The 12,442-nt window shown below is 41.0% G+C and overlaps 1 protein-coding gene across 1 annotated transcript in view; it reads left to right on the plus strand.

Annotated features, from left to right (window-relative positions):
* TANC2 (tetratricopeptide repeat, ankyrin repeat and coiled-coil containing 2) overlaps nucleotides 1–12,442 on the plus strand; it is a 192,730-nt gene that overhangs the window by 40,207 nt on the left and 140,081 nt on the right. The window lies entirely within an intron of this gene.

Consider the following 12,442-nt stretch of genomic DNA (forward strand, 5'->3'; position numbering starts at 1 on the left):
ACCCAGGCATAGGCAAACTCCCCCCCAGATGTTTTGAGACTACAGTTCCCATCATCCCTGACCACTGGTCCTGTTAGCTAGGGATCATGGGAGTTGTAGGCCAAAAAACATCTGGAGGGCTGAGTTTGCCTATGCCTGCCCCAACCCCTCCTCCCTTGCAGCTTGCCCAACCCCCTCCCTCTTCCCCTCACAGTCAACCCAACCCCTTCCACCATAGCTTCCACAGCTGCTCCTCCCAGCTCACCCAGATAACTTCATCATATTTCACCCAACCCCTCCATATGCCCTCACAGCTCCCTCAGCCCCCAATTCTTCATTTCCCCTATCGTTATCACCACTGGCCGTGGGGAAGAGAATGAAGGGGAGACTGTATCAATGACTGCTAGCCATAATGGCTAGACTTCATCCCTCATTTGTCTAATATTTTAAGGTCATCCAAGCTGATGACCATAACTACATCGATTGAAAGTAGATTCCATAGTTTAACTATGTGCTGTGTGAAAAAAACACCTTCCAATATTTGGCTTCATTTGTCCTGGATTCTAGTATCACGAGAGAGGGAGAAAAACTTCTGTCTGTCTACATTCTCTGCACCATTTATAATATTATACACTTCTATCATGTCTCCCCCACTCTCATTTTAGAAAAACTCCACCTATTTTAACCTTTCCACATAGGGGAGTTGCTGCAGCCTTCTGATCATTTTGGGTTGCCCTTCTCTGAACCTTTTTCCAGAAGAAGAGACTAGATTTATCAGGCATTACCCAACTCATCTATCAAGGTTTTAGGTTACAATTCTATGCATACTTAACTGAGAATTAGTTTCATGGACTGCTGTGGGACATGCATAAACATACACATGATTGCACAGCTGGAAACACAGACTTAATGTGGACTTGACTTTTGGTACTGCAGGATTAGTGATAATATGACAATCTAGTGATCTGTACGAAACAAAACAAAAAAACACAACAAAAACCACCTGACCACTATCATGCTTCCTGAAGTTAGTTAGGCTTCAACTATGTTTCTTTTAAGCACACAAACTGAATTAGCATTAGCAGTCTAAATTTAAGTATGCTCTACTGAGTGAAAAGCCAGCTTTTTTTATTTTTCTGCCACTGTTGCATCAATAATTCTGACATTTAATTAAATTATTTGATTTCTCCCTCTGCACTTTTCTGACTCATACTTAAGTATACATGACTCATCTGATCATATAACAAATCCTAAATGTATTCTGTAATCTTCACGGTTTATTCTCATACTGATCACCGGTCTGCCAGTGTTGTTATAATTAAAGGTAGGGGAAAGATATAAAGCCTTATATGTGCTACTGCTGCACTGGTGACTTACATTTATATTCATGGAAGGTTTGTGAGCTCTGTTAAACAGCCTCTTAAGAACCCTTCTTTCCTATACCTCCACTGATAAAGTCATTTCAAGATTTTCAGTTAAATTCTGCTGTTCAGAGATTTAGTGGATATGTTGAGGTGTGAAGTATAACATGAACTATTAGGTGCCTTAGAACCTCTTCTGGCTGCAGTTTCATTGTAGAGATCTCTATTTTATTCACATTAGGAGTAAATAATATTAGGCAGGAACCCTTGCTATACAGTACTGTACTAGATGCCTGCTTAAACCTTTTTCTTATAGCAAGCCATATAACTTAGTTATGTATATCTGCTTTTAAAGTCTGTTGATTTTATCTGTATATTGCTGATAATTATTGTATATCAAAACCTAAAGAAAAGAGCAATCCCAAATACCTTTTAAAATGCTAGTGAGCGGGGCTGTTAACCGGAATTGAGTTGCCAGGAGCTATGATGTCTTAGACTATACTCATCAAAACTGATGTTCAAAACTAGAGGATACTTTCTCTTGGTTGCCTTTCTAGCCGAGGTACATTCCAACACCAAGGTAGGACAAGGGTGTGTTTATGTCCAATATTACCACTGTAAACCTCATCAAGTTCAGATGGTGCTATGGTGGAGGAAGAGCCTAAGTATTTTTCCACTACTCATAAGTCACCTGTGCTTCACAGATTGCTGCTTTATATCCATCTCTGGTGCATCCACAATAGGAAGTTCTGATTGCCTTGTCTCTTGAAGGCTTATAGTAGAGCTGGGCAGAGAGCACAGAAAAACCAAAATAATAGAAGCAATGGAGGGTTGTCTTTTGGAATAAAGGCTTGAACAACTGGAATTTCTAGATTAAAGGGGAGAATGATGGGAAGGGCAATTATACAAATTTATAACCTGCTTAGAAGTTTATCAAGTAAGCAGTGTACAAGTTTTGTTAAGTAAAATACTTCAAAGAACAGTGGAGAGTGTAAAACCAACTAGTATTGATCCTTACAGGTTGTAATGGTGAAGTCAGCAACAGATGGAGTGCATTGCTCCCAATATGTTCTCACTGTTCGATATGCTATGCTCATTTGGCTCTCATTTTTAAAAAGCTGGAAACCAGAAGTTCCCCTCCTTGGAGGCAGATTTTTTTACTTGCACTCTAGTGGGATTGACAGCCATTTTTCTGTTTAGGTGCTAGTGATAAAGACAACAGCTATGGAGTATGTTGCTTCTGTCAGTTCTCAAAGCGCCAGACACTAAGCTTGGGCATTGTTCAGTCTTGAAAAGAGGGAAACTTGAAGTATCCTCCCCCCATGCAACAGATTTTCAGCCTGGCATGTTTCCTTCAAGAATTTGAGCTGCCGTTTCCGGCATGTTGTAGTGGTCCAGGCAGCAGCTAATGCAGGCTCCCTCAACCTCAGCCCTCCAGATGTTTTGAGACTACAATTCCCATCATCCCTGACTACTGGTCCTGCTAGCTAGCGATCATGGGAGTTGTAGGCCCAAAACATCTGGAGGGCCAAGGTTGAGGAAGCCTGAGCTAATGGAACATACTTCTGCAGCATTCTCCCTGTCCTACATGCTGTGCTCAACTGCTTCTCATACTTAAAAAGGAGGGAAATTGGAAGTTTCCTTCCTGAAAGATACTCATGATCATAAAATATAGTGAACACTGAAAGCTAGATATAAAGTTTAGACTGACCAATTATTGAGGTGGAAGTCCACCTGTATTTAGCCTCACTTGAAGATCAGGGTCTAGCTCCCTGTACAATGGGCATCTAGTGGCTATCTTCTTATTTAGTAAAGTGCAGGGGTACCCAGACCCATCCTGTGCATTCAGAGCATGTTGAAGGGTGATGCAAGGCCAGGTGGCAGGAAACCCATACCTTATGAACTGCTCAACAAAGTACATCAGGCCTTGGCCTCAGATTTGAGATCATCCTGTTCCGGGCTGTTCTATCCCTAACCTTGTTTGGGGCCCTTTGTATGGGGGAATATGTGACAGAAAGACAGGTCACACAAACGATGTCTAATTGATGCCCATCAGTCAGGGATGCTTCAGTTGGACTAGTTGATTATGACTATGATTCTATGATGTGGTATTGCAGCTGAAGGCTGTCACCCTCTATGTAAGATTCTCAGAGTCAGGTCAGAGGAGCTGGGGCAACACTGTTTATTTCTTTATTTTAAAATTTTATATATGGATGTTTTATGATGGCCTATATTTGTAATTTGTAAATTTGTGGGTTAAACCACAGAGCCTAGGACTTGCCGATCAGAAGGTCGGCAGTTTGAATCCCCGCGACGGGGTGAGCTCCCATTGCTCGGTCCCTGCTCCTGCCAACCTAGCAGTTCAAAAGCACATCAGAGTGCAAGTAGATAAATAGGTACCACTCCGGCGGGAAGGTAAACAGCATTTCTGTGCGCTGCTCTGGTTCTCCAGAAGCGGCTTAGTCATGCTGGCCACATGACCCAGAAGCTGTACGCCGGCTCCCTCGGCCAGTAAAGCGAGATGAGCGCTGCAACCCCAGAGTCGTCCGTGACTGGACCTAATGGTCAGGGGTCCCTTTACCTTTATATTTGCAATGCCTAATAAAGGTTTGGTTAAGTAAGTAAGTGAGAGCATCTGGAGAACATTCCTAATAAATTGTTGAGAAATGGTTCAGGAGTAAAAAAAAATTGACTCTTACTATTCCTAAATGGACATATAACTTGTCTGTTTTCTTTGAGTAAAGAAATGTGTTTGGTAGTATCTTGTGACTAACTTTTCTGAACATAGTTATTGTAAAAAAGCATAAGCTGTGGTTGGCAACAGCCTACTTAATAATATGTAGTATTGGAAATGGAGACAGCGACATAATAATGGGATAGATGAAAGACCTTCAGCCTTTCCACCTAGCTTAGTGCTGTGATGTGGATGCAAGTTGCCCCATTGTGAATCATTTGGTAAGCAGGGAAGGGGTGCTAACCTGTGGGTTAGCCACACCCCTACTGGCATGTGGACCCTGGAGGGTTGTTCAATAAGTGAAAGTGGCCCTTAGACTAAAAGAAATTAGCTGCCCCTCCTGCTCCATGTGTCTACATGATTTGCTGTTCCTCAGAGCTAACTCTTAAGTCCTGTCACACTTTCTCCAGGGAGATTAAAACGATCATTTACTGGTTTCTTAGTGTTCTTGCTCTTTGTACCTGATTTGTGATCATTCAGTCTTTGCCTTAAGGACCATTTAGTCTATGCTGATGGACACATGAAGCATGAAATTAAGTTTACTAAATCCTGAGATGTGTAGGTGTAAGGACCATTGATGTGATGGATTTACATATCTACTTGGTTTACATATGGCTGATATTTGCAAGATTTTGTTCATAAACTAGAGAAGATGTGTTTGTCCATGGTAAGTAGTATTCAGGTTATGTGAGCGCTTGTCTGTACGCCAGCAGTGGTGTGCCTCCTGTGGTTTCTTTGAGAACAGGATCATTCCAGAAAATAGGTTGTAGTTTCCTTATGAAGCATTTTAAGACGCCCAGCAGTGAGCTGCAGGTAATAATCAACAGGAGGTCTGTCTTTTCACTTGTGGTGCTTTTATGTTGAAGTAGTTGTCTTCTGAGAATTGAACTGGTCATTGAAATCTGGAGATGTTTAAGAAAGCTTATTTCAAAAGGTTCAGCTGGTTGTCACAACTCGATAGATATGAACAAATGCGGTTGTAGCGTAAGGCTTGGTTGTGTTGTGTGGCTTGTATAAAAAAGATCTTACTCTAAAGGCATAGGCGAATGTGTAATGCTCACTTGGCTTCTGATATAAGCAGTCTTGAAGCCCCACATACCCCGTTCATCAAATTGTGGTAACAAGGAAATTAATGTTTAAGGTGGAGTAGATAATGCTCAGATTGATGGTGAGAAGGAAGGAACTGAAGGTAGGACGGAACATCTTAGGTGACACTTCAAAGTGGGTCCATATTAGTCATGGTTGGTTTATTTATATACCACATTTCCCACAGATTTGTGCCAAAAGTGGTTAATTAGGCAAATGTCGTTGATTTAGTTAAGGTATAATAGTGGGGCTGCGTAGCAGCTAGCTGGGAATCCTTCTAAATCTGCCATTAAAAAAAATTTAGTGTATTGAGGGGGGCATACGTGTACCTATTGCAGTAACTTGCAATAGGTATAATAATGAAGGTATTATTTATCATGAATTTAAAGCAGTATGTATCTTCTGAATTTTGTGGACTTGCAGAACGCCTGTAGACCAGGTGGGTCATTATATTTTATAGTAGTTTCCTGTGCTGTTTATTATAAGCAGTTGATACTGTTAACACTTTTTGTCTTTGGGTAGACTTCTGTGTCATCTCTATAGAAGCTTTGCTTCTTCAGACTATTGCATATCAGTAATAATCACTGTGAGCCAGAAAATATAATCTGCATGTGGAAATCAGCCTTCTCCATGCATACTTGGTGTACTGGATGTATTAAAAACAGGCATGTGGTGGTATATGCGCATGCATTTTGGGTGGATGGATGTAAATACATTAGACCAGGCTTCCTCAATCTCGGTCCTCCAGATGTTTTTGGCCTACAACTCCCATGATCCCTAGCTAGCAGGACCAGTGGGAATTGTAGTCTCAAAACATCTGGAGGGCCGAGGTTGAGGAAGCCTGCATTAGACACTGGTAGTGCACCCATAGCTATGTGCCATTCTATAGAAATATATTTGTGTGCATACTTGTATGCAAGTTTGTGTACTAGAAATTTTGCTTCTTGTAAACAGACTTCTTTTGCTTCTGCAACTCTCCTATGAAAAAACATATTGCTTATATACCATTGTAGAAGTAGAAAAATATCAGTTTTTTTGATGCCTTTAAGCTTACTAAATTTCAGCTTATCAAAGAGAACTAGCAATAGTTCTTTTTGAACCAGTTTGAAATTTTGAAAACCGCTAGCCTGTGTAATTTCTAATCTACAGGGAAATGAGAACTGCCTAATTTAATACTATGCAAATGAAGTTTCACAGAGTTACTTACCACAGTCAACTGAAATATTATGTGATTAAAAATGCGTGGGAGGAAAATGGGACTTAAATTTTTTTAATTTAAACCTTGCTTTAGAAGAGAACATACGATTTTCAAAACTGAAGCTAAATGGGTATAATTCTGATTAGTGCTTTGGAAGTGAGACTGCCTAGAAATTCCATGTGGACTGCCTTAACTTCCATGGAAGAAGGGCAAAATATAAATGTATTTAAAAGAAAAAGAAAAAGTGAGAAGATATTTTAGCATTCTTTTTCTTTTCCTTTTTCAACTGCATGGAAAGGTTGTGTTTGTTTATAACCTGGCCTTGATTGGTACTGATAACATGGTGGGCTACAATAGACTAGGTACAATAGTAATTATAAACAACAATTAGTAAAGAAGAAAAATCTTTAAAACTTCAGAAAAGACAACCAAATAGAAGAAGACTTAAACAGTCACTCATTAAAAACCTGAAACAGTTGGGTAAATGAGTATGTCTTCACTTGGCGCTGAAATGAGAACATGGTTGTCTCCTGGCAATACCTGTAAAGGGGCATTCTAGAAATGAGGCAATATCACTGAGGCTGCATTAACTGAAACTGATCCCAAACAGCATGAGTTGAATATCTTCATTGACTCTATATCAACAGCAGTGTTAAGTTCAGTGAGAATATTAGTGACTTCATCCACAAAAAGTGCCTCACAGATTTGTTGCCGCAGGCTTCTTATGGTTATACCACCTCCCTATGCAGGCCTGCTTTCACCACCTGGAGGTGTTACGCTATTTGGCAGAACTTTGGTGGGCTTGAGATGCAATGCTGTCAAAAAAGTGAGCTTGATTTGCTGCAGTCCCTGCCTCAAAGTAGGCACAATAATAAACCCTTGTATTTGATCATCGTTAATCTGAGACTTGTGCCATTTGTGTTCTAGCTGTCATCCTGCTTGCTTTATAGGCCTGCAGTTGCCCAGAAAACCAGAGAGCCAGTCAGGCTGCACCCTGCAGGAGAGAATGATTGGGAGTGATAATGTCAGTAGCCCTTTGAAACAATCAGATGGAACATTCAGACTAAGGCTTTCACAGGAGTACCAACCTTGCCAGTTGGAAACTCCTTTAGAACATTCAGGAATCCATGGGATTACATCACGAATAATCTTGGGTCCCTTTTGTAGGTGTGCTCTGTTCCCTCCCCATATCTTACTGTTAGAAAGTTCTTGCTGATTCTTAGTTGGAATCTCCTTTCTTGTAACTTGAAGCCATTGGTTATCGCATCTCAGTCTCCTCTTTTCCAGGCTAAACACACCCAACTCCCTCAACTGTTCTTCATCAGGCTTTGTTTCTAGACTCTTGATCATCTTGGTCGCCCTCCTCTGTACACGTTCCAGCAGAATAGAGTGGTACTATTACTTCTATTGATCATACCCAACTCCCTCAACTGTTCTTCATCAGGCTTGGTTTCTAGACCCTTGATCATCTTGGTCGCCCTCCTCTGCACACGTTCCAGAAGAATAGAGTGGTACTATTACGTCTCTTGATGCTATACCTCTATTGATGCAGCCTAGAATAGCATTAGCTTTTTTGCTGCTGCGTCACACTGTTGACTCTTGTTAAGCTTGTGGTCTACTTAGATGCCTAGATCCTTTTCACATGTACTACTGACAAAGCAGGTGTTCCCCCACCCATATTTGTGCATCTGGTTCATCTTGCCAAAATGTAGAACCTTGCATTTGTCCCTATTGAAATTCGTTTTGTTAGTTTGGGCCCAGTTCTCCAATCTGGTAAGGTCACTTTAAATCCCGATTCTGTGGCATTGGCTACCCCTCCCAGTTTGGTGTCACCTGCAAATTTGATGAACAACTTCATCAATCATCACTGCTCACCCCTAACTCCAAAGCATTTATAAACAAGATAAAAATTATAGGTGACTTAGGAAACCCAGTCAGATGGGCAGGGTATAAATAATAAAATTATTATTTATTATTATTATTAGGTTCAACATAGATCTTTGGGGTGCTTCACTTTCCTTGTTCCTCCATTGTGAGAACTGGCCATTTATTCCTACACTCTGCTGCTTTTACCATTTCCTGATCCATAAGAGGATCTGTCCCCTGATTTCACTGTAAGCAAGTGGTTCAACGATACTTCCATCTGATTATCATGTAAGCACTCCCAGTTAAGTCCAGTAGAATGGGTGAAATCACCCACTATTAACTATATTCTGCTGCTTCTGTCCATTCCATCATGCTGCTGATATAGTGGGCATATCAGGGTGGAGAACCTGAGGCCTAATGCAGACCTCCAGGTCTCTCTATCTGGCCCTTGGGACTCTGTCCAGGCCACACCTCTTCCCCAAGTCATATCTCTCACAGGCTCTTCTCAGCAACCTCAAGTGCTTTTTCTTGTAACTTGAATCCATTGATTCAAGTCCTACTCTCCAGAGCAGCAGAAAACGAGCTTCCTCCATCTTCCATGTGACAGCCCTTGAGATATTTGAAGATGCTTATCATATCTCCTCTCAGTCTCCTCTTTTCCAGGCTAAACATACCCAGCTTCCTCAACCGTCCCTCATAAGGCCATGGACACTACCTCAGCATCCATCTGTAGGGCACCCATGATTCTTTTGGGAGAGGGTTGCAGTTCCCTCCGAAACACATAAAAGTCCAAGCTCTCAGTCCATTGTTATCTTTACTCATCAGCACCTTGATCTTACCTGGATTGAGCTGCAGTTTCATTGGCCTCTAGACAGTCAAACTTGAGACACCTGTTTATATTGATCTCACAGCTAACTTGATTTGATGACAAGGAGATATAGATATATGTTACCAGACACCATCATCCAAAAAGCCAAATGACCTCTCCCAGGTGCTTTGCTGTCTGGTCCTTGGAACTCTGCCCAGGCCACACCCCTCATTGGCCCTGCTTTGTATTCCCCCCCCCCTTCAACTGGCTTTACCTAACTGGATTGTGTCCTTTCACTGTGATACTACCTTTTGCTTGCCTGGATGAAGGATGGAGATTGGTGTGTGTGTGACCACACCCACTTTTGCCACACTCATCAGTGGTATGTGCTGTTTGTGAGGTTGCCTGTGAAGGAATCAGACTGGAAACGGCTTCCTACTCTTGCCTTACAGACTACTGTCACACTACCAATTCCCAGATATAAAAGGCCTCCCTCACACTAAGGGCCTAACCACATTCATCTCTGACTTTGGCACATTCAGTTGTATAGACTCTAGGTGTAGTAATTTGAGAAAAGACCGATAGTAACCAACAAAGCATGAGGACTATTATGATCTCCTGCTCTTGCCACCTTTGAAGTTGCCCTTGCTGGCAATGACTCACTCTGCTCACAATAGGTTTCATAGGAGAATACCCTTGCACCCTGGAAATAGCTGCCAATCAGCCAGGCACCTGTTGTCCTTCATAGGGATGGGGCTTCCTCCTTTGGTTCCAGCATGGTCCACCTCCTTTCTAGCAGTAAGCAAATAGGCTTGGGGTAGTAGCAGTCATTATGGATGTGAAGTGCCTCTCCCTAGTCTTCAGCTTTTCCAGCTGCTGCTCTTCTGCAGCTTTTCTTTCGATAGATGGATTTTTAATTGAATTTGTAAGTTGGCCTGGGACCATGATATGGAGAAAAATGGGATAGAAATTGAATGAGCGAATGAATGAAATGAAAGTTAAGAACAAATGCCTTAACTACCTGATGACCAAAATAGAAGAGCTATCTGCAATCCTGATCTTTCATCTCCCCCTGTTCTTTCAGTGTCCTCTTCTGAAATCACACTTCGGTTAGCTATGATTGGGATTTATTGCACGTCTGATTGCAGCTTTTGAGTCTTCAGGTTGAGGGAAAAAGCAGAATTGCTTCTGTAGTGGACTCTTATGTTTTCTGTCCTTGCAAGAACAAATTATGGAAAATCTTGGTAGGAGAGCGAGCACATTTTGTAACGTCAACCATTTTACTGTACCAAGCATTTTGCTAGATAACCTCCCACCACCATACGGTTTTATAGCTTTCACAGATGGTTTTGAACAGTATTATGAAAGATCTTGTGCCAGATTTTAAGAATATCACCCCTGTAGTCTAGTTTTTTTTATGCTTCTTGGTTAAAATTGCTTTTTGAGCATTCAGCAACCTATAAAATGAATGTAACCTGTAACATTTCTGAAGAGTTTAGGTTGAGTTTGTTCTTTGTTATTATTGGAGAGATTTGGATTCAAATCCTACCTCATCCACAAAAGCACACAGGCTGATTTTGTGCCAAACACTATATTTCAGTATATGGTTGTAAGGATAAAATGGAGGAGACCATGCCTAAGGCCCTTGGATGAAAGGGTTGTTATAATTTTATTTTGCCGTTTCTGTAAGAAACTCAGGCTGGTACACATGATCTTCTCCCATTGTATCCTCACAACAAACCTGTAATGTAGCTAAGAGATAGTGACTGACATCTTTCAACTTTTGTGACCTGGGCTGGCATTTTAACCCAGGTTGTCTCAGTCTAACAGTACCTACTACTACTCCATGGCTGTCAAAAATTGTAATGCCTTGGGCCAAAACCTACTAGAAACTGAGACTCTCAGAATTGTAGAGTTGGAAGGGACCTAAGAGTCATATAGTCCAACCTCCTGTGATGCAGGAATCTCAAGGGCAGTGATAATGAGAAGCAACAGGATTAATTCCTTCATGATTCCGGTCATAAGTGAATGACTACCGTTGGCCCCAATGAGAAAAAAAAAAGTGTTGCGGCTGAGGCATTGTTCATTTGTATGCAAAATCTATACCTATCAAGTTGTGGGGATTCCATTTATGCATTATATATGTATTTTATTTTCAGAGTACCTTGGGATGAATTGTATTATTTTGCAAATGTCCTTGAAGTATGGGAGTTCCTCTGCCATCCATCCAGGCGTTTTAAACACTAAAGCTGTGTATTTTAAAAACTAAAGCTTTAAAAAAAATGATGGTCATTGTAATGCAAAAAGCTTAGAAGAGTGTGCCTTTAAAGTAACTTCATGCGGTATGGTAAAATATGCATAATCTGTATGCATACACAGCTGTAATTGTCTGGCCTTCGCTATTGGTTTAGATATCAGGACATGCATTGCCATGTTGCTGCTTGATATGCATCCTGTCTCCTTAAGTTGAGATTTTGCCGTGAGCATCCTAAGGGGGGTGCTGATTTACCGTGACGCAATGGGTTAATGAAGAATGAAAGTAGAGCACAGACATTCTACTGAGAAGACGTAACAGCTTGCCTGCAGCTGTAGGGCTGTACGTAGGCACCTGTGGGTCTCAGTGTGTTTAATGCACAGACTGCAGTATGAGGCTAGCACTGACATTTGCTGACTCCAGTATACTCCTTTGCCTGCTGTTCTGCCAGCTTCTGCACCATCCAGAAGACAGGCAAAATGGTGCAGTGTGTGAGAGGCTTCCTTAAGAAACAATAACCTTCAGTATGATGCAGAGGTAGGTTTGCAATGCCGTTTAGCTGCACAGAGAGGGGGAGAACAAGAGGAATTTGCTTTAGCAAAAGCATTCTGATTATACTAACCTATTTAATCCTTATTTTAGTTACAAGTATTTAAATATTGCAAATAAAATAACATTTGCATGCCAATAGAAATAAAATTGACCATATTACTTACGTGCATTATGCAGTATATACTGGTTTTCCTTGTTTTTAAGAAATATTTTTATTCTTATATCAAGCTGTATTCTTTAGCTAACATTGCAGCAAGCTTCTTTTAGTTACAAATTATTTTCAAGTGAGGGAGGCAAGAGAAAATAATAAAGTTTTATTTTATAATAGAGTGGAGGATTCTCAGTTGAGATGGCAGAGGAGGAAAACATGCAGTGGAAAATGAATGCTACACTTGCCACTTTATCTTTTATTGATGAATGCAATACCCTGTTAGGTTTGAATTGCAAATGGTCAGCATTAAAAATAGTGCCTTTGTCTGACTGTTGATCAGATTGATCCTGTTGGAGACAGGGAGGGATATAAAAGAACCACGAAGAACCCAAGAAAACAAATATTTAAGAACAGTTGGCTTATGCTTTATATTTTTTTGCTCAGAACATTGTA

The sequence above is a fragment of the Podarcis pityusensis genome (assembly GCF_964106645.2).
Source record: "Podarcis pityusensis genome assembly, chromosome: 13".
Taxonomy (NCBI): domain Eukaryota; kingdom Metazoa; phylum Chordata; class Lepidosauria; order Squamata; family Lacertidae; genus Podarcis; species Podarcis pityusensis.